This window comes from Bombus fervidus, unplaced genomic scaffold (assembly GCF_041682495.2).
Source record: "Bombus fervidus isolate BK054 unplaced genomic scaffold, iyBomFerv1 scaffold0050, whole genome shotgun sequence".
Classification (NCBI taxonomy): domain Eukaryota; kingdom Metazoa; phylum Arthropoda; class Insecta; order Hymenoptera; family Apidae; genus Bombus; species Bombus fervidus.
Window position 1 is genome coordinate 25001 of NW_027212613.1, and position 5000 is coordinate 30000.

General features: G+C 50.9%; 2 non-coding genes across 2 annotated transcripts in view; both read right to left on the bottom strand.

The window, feature by feature from the left end:
* Positions 1-1705, bottom strand: part of LOC139997290 (large subunit ribosomal RNA) — a 4174-nt gene extending 2469 nt beyond the window's left edge. Inside the window, exon 1 of the ribosomal RNA XR_011802694.1 lies at positions 1-1705. This exon is cut by the window's left edge and continues 2469 nt beyond it. This is a non-coding gene — a ribosomal RNA (large subunit ribosomal RNA).
* A 2128-nt stretch (positions 1706-3833) lies between these two features.
* Positions 3834-3988, bottom strand: LOC139997293 (5.8S ribosomal RNA). Its single transcript, XR_011802697.1, has one exon. It is a non-coding gene; the product is annotated as a 5.8S ribosomal RNA (ribosomal RNA).
* Between the last annotated feature and the right edge of the window lie 1012 nt (positions 3989-5000).

Genomic DNA, 5000 nt, shown 5'->3' on the forward strand with positions numbered 1-5000 from the left:
CCACTGACGGCGGAGTATAGGCGCGACGCTTCAGCGCCATCCATTTTCAGGGCTAGTTGCTTCGGCAGGTGAGTTGTTACACACTCCTTAGCGGATTCCGACTTCCATGGCCACCGTCCTGCTGTCTTAAGCAACCAACGCCTTTCATGGTATCCCATAAGCGTCGACTTAGGCGCCTTAACTCCACGTTTGGTTCATCCCACAGCGCCAGTTCTGCTTACCAAAATTGGCCCACTTGGCACTCTGATCCGACAATTGTATCTCGTGGCTTCATGATCCAAGCAAGCCAGAGATCTCACCCATTTAAAGTTTGAGAATAGGTTGAGGTCGTTTCGGCCCCAAGGCCTCTAATCATTCGCTTTACCAGATGAGACTCGTACGCGTTCGATGAGAACGGACGAGTGCCAGCTATCCTGAGGGAAACTTCGGAGGGAACCAGCTACTAGATGGTTCGATTAGTCTTTCGCCCCTATACCCAGTTCCGACGATCGATTTGCACGTCAGAATCGCTACGGACCTCCATCAGGGTTTCCCCTGACTTCGTCCTGACCAGGCATAGTTCACCATCTTTCGGGTCCCAACGTGTACGCTCTAGGTGCGCCTCTCCTCGCAATGAGAACGAGACGCCCCGGGAGTGCGGGGCCGCATTGTCTCGCGGCCCATCCTCCCTCGATCGGACACGCGCAACCCACTCAGGGTGGGCACGCGCGCCGATTTTCACTTTCATTTCGCCTTTAGGTTTACAAGTCCCAATGACTCGCGTACATGTTAGACTCCTTGGTCCGTGTTTCAAGACGGGTCCTGAGAGTACCCAAAGCAATAGCGTCGCCGACCGGTAATCAGAGACTCGGCCAGTCCAAGAAATCCGCCAGCCAACAGCTGCCGACGCCCCAGCACGGAATTAAACTCCGTAAAAACTGAGAACGATCGACGATGCTTGCGGCGGTCTAGACGCACACACATTCGAGAATGGATTGGTTGCGGCCCGATACCGTCTAGTGTACCGTCGTGCAGTCGGCCGGGCGACCGAGGGTCTGCCGCGTGCGCCGAAGCGACGCGACAGTCACCCGCTCGGGCCGTAGACCGACACACAACGGGTCGCGACGTTCTACTAGGGGAGAAGTGCACGACTACGACGCCGGAGCGTTCGAATCGAAGGTGGCGTGCCCTCGCCAATGGAACCACGAAGGCCCACCCGGAGCATCGCTCACCAACGATCACCGACGCCGTCGACGATGAATCTCCCCATTCGATCTTTTGGGTTTCTCAGGTTTACCCCTGAACGGTTTCACGTACTCTTGAACTCTCTCTTCAAAGTTCTTTTCAACTTTCCCTCACGGTACTTGTTCGCTATCGGTCTCGTGGTTGTATTTAGCCTTAGATGGAGTTTACCACCAACTTAGGGCTGCACTCTCAAGCAACCCGACTCTAAGGAGAGATCCTCCCGAAACGCGTTCCGGTCACTACGGGCCTGGCACCCTCTGTGGGTACATGGCCCCATTCAAGATGGACTTGGACGCGGTTCGACGTCACGGGATAAACGGATCCTCCCGAACACTACATTTCCCAACGGCGGAACCGCGGGATTCAGTGCTGGGCTAATTCCTGTTCGCTCGCCGCTACTAAGGAAATCCTTGTTAGTTTCTTTTCCTCCGCTTAGTAATATGCTTAAATTCAGCGGGTGATCTCGCCTACTCTGAGGTCGCTTCAACGTCACGACACGGTGACAATTTTTTTTTTCAAAGAAAAAAAAATTTCGTGCCATGTGGGCGCGATTCGAGAAAAGCAAGACGGTTTGATAACAATGCGACAGAGGGTCTTTATTTTTATTTCTCTCTCCGAGAATCGCCTCAAAGAGAAAAAAAAATAAAAAAAAAAAATTAATTCGAATAGAATCGAGAACCTTATATTCTATCTCGATCGAGAAACGTTTTATGCATCTCGCCAAAGTGCCTTTTAAACTTCGTTCGTCGTATCATGTTCGAGCTAAGACTCACGCAAGACACCCGTAACGATCTCCGGTTTTTAACGCCCGTCCTCTTTGTATAATATATATATATATATATACACGTGTTATGTATAATATATCTCCCGTAGCCGTTTCTCTCTTCTCGACGATTCCAGCGGTTCCTTGTTTTCGCCTGTTATTGCTGGCACAGAGATCGAACACGCGACATGTATATAACATATCGGTTTCTTTGCTCTGTACCAACGACGAAAACGCACGGGAACTCACGCAAGTGGAAAAGCGAGCGCGAGACGTACACAACGGGGTGAATTTATTACTCGGGGACTGGACGACCGGCGATACGTTAGGATGCGCGGTCCAGCGATAGACGACGAAGAGACATGGGATGACCAACGATCTCTTTTTCTCTAATACTCGGAGCGCCGAATCGCCTTAAAGCAAAAAAAAATCACACGCGCGTACGTCGTACGTACGGCGCGTGTATACCTCGTCTCTAATCAAGTTTCGTTAGTCTTTCTCGAGCCTCGCCAAAGAGGATCGTTCTCTTCCTCTGCGCGATCTCTCCGTGCCAATGTCAGAGATTATTCTCTTTCGCACGACGACGAAAACGACTATTTTCGACGATCCGAACAACTTTGTAACGGACTCACATGCACATCTTAAAATCGAGTACAGAAACGTTGCGCAACACCGTGAGCTTTTCTCTTCTTCGTCACCCTTAAATATAGCCGATCGTAGACGCACGCTAGATCGTAACACACTTTTCGTTGATTTCCGACGAACGTGGCTTTGGGCCAGGCGCGCGGGCAGAGAGATACGCGACCGACGGGGAAAAATTCGTCCCGATACATGTACGCGTACTCTCCGATCTCCGCGCAACGCTGGGGATCATCTCCCTAAGTCATCAGCGTTCGAAGAAATCTCGTGTGTCCGTTCCCGGATCTACGGCTTTCTCTGGGTTCGCGAAGAACAGAAAAAAGCACAGAGGATGAAAAACGCAACGACGACCCATCGATGCGACGGTCCTCGTTGTCTTCTCGTCAGTCGTCTCGCGCCTGCAGAATACATCTCTGCCGCACGAACAGACGGAGTGGGTATTCGATCCCTGGGGCTGTACGAGTAAAAACATCTTGATGAAAAGACGGTTGTGTTTCTTTAAGGCACACAGTTTTTCGTTACGCCACCAAGTTTAGGTTTAGGTTTTAATATCTTGGTTCTCTTTTCTCTCCTCTCTCGACTGACTTTGTTCAAAAATATTTTTGCTTTCTCTCAGTCTCGCCAAAAATTCATTTAAGACGACGTCGGGGGCGCGGTCATTCGTGCTTATCGAAGACTAACAAAACGTAGCAGAGGCTGATACAAAAAGAAAAAAAAAATCGGCCACGAAGAAAACTCGCTCTGTGTATCTCGATAACCGCGTCGACGACGACGGTTCTCTCCGCGCTCTTTTAATTCGTATCCTTCTTCTTGCGCTTCGTCCGACTCAGAAACGTTCGTAAAACACGAACGACGGCGGGTTGTCAAGCCAAGAAGGGACAGAGAAGAGACGGAGGTAGTTTTGCGAGTCTCCCGTGAACGCGATAGATTTTTCATATATATTTGTATCGAGAGCATGCGTACGCCGGTCTCCACACGATCCAGCGACGAACGCCGACGAACGTCCAACAATCGCTCGTACGTCGCGTACGAGCCCTCGACCGCTCTTTAATTCGTATTCTTTTGCTTGGCGCTCGTCCTCCGACTCAGAAACGTTCGTTTAAAGATAAAACGAACGACGGCGGGCTGTCGACGAGGCAAGAAAGAACAGAGAGATACGGACCGAGAGCAACGATACGCAACGCAAGCAGTCTTAGGTTTACGTGAGCAACCCTCAGCCAGGCGTGGTCCAGGAATTGTATCCGTGGACCGCAATGTGCGTTCGAAATGTCGATGTTCATGTGTCCTGCAGTTCACACGTTGACGCGCAATTAGCTGCGTTCTTCATCGACCCACGAGCCAAGTGATCCACCGTTCAGGGTAATCGTTTATGCATGGATTTTTGTTTGTGTACTCAGGTTTTTGTACTCTTATTCTCGGTTCGAAAGAAGCCGATATCCGACAAACGTCCGACCAACGGGAATCGAACGCGCGGAAGTCGCCATATGATTGACGACACGAAAATACGTTCGAAAACGAAATCGGACGGACTGCGCGACGACACACGCAGCCCGCCGACCGGGCGTAAAGTGCATTATAATATATAACAACCAACGAGATCGAAGCTCCGTTCGTCAGGAAACGACGGGGATATAACACCCGATTCTGAATCCTCTGTACAGCACACGATCTCGCGAAGAAAGCGCACGGTGGCTAGCCCATGATATATATATATGTTCGTTCCTCTCGTCCAGTTATTCGAAGCAAACAGCCGATATGCATCTCCATCGTTCGGGTAAAAAAAAATCGATGGGACGCGCACGGTCGTAGTCTTCCTCGCGCGGTCGTTTCTTCCCGATAGCCAGAAGCAGAGTTTGAAAAACTCTAGCGACGGAACGAGGCATTAGACTCTCGACAACGAGGATACAGACACGGCCGGCGGTCCCCTCTGAATCGACTTCGGTGGTTCAGGTAAAAATAAAAAAAATCGATGGGACGCGCACGGTCGTCCTTCCTCTTCCTCGCGCGCGGTCTATTCTTCCCGATAGCCAGAAGCAGAGTTTGAAAAACTCTAGCGACGGAACGAGGCATTAGACTCGCGACAACGAAGATAGAGAGACGGCCGGCGGTCCCCTCTGAATCCACTTTGGTCGCTCAGGTAAAAATAAAAAAAAATTCGAAAGGGACGCGCACGGTCGTCCTTCCTCTTCCTCGCGCGGTCTTTTCTTCCCGATAGCCAGAAGCAGAGTTTGAAAAACTCTAGCGACGGAACGAGGCATTAGACTCTCGACAACGAGGATAGAGAGACGGCCGGCGGTCCCCTCCGAACGGATGGCGACAACGACGACTAAAGCGCGAAAAATCGCGACGAAAAGGAACGCATCTCCGTTCAGGT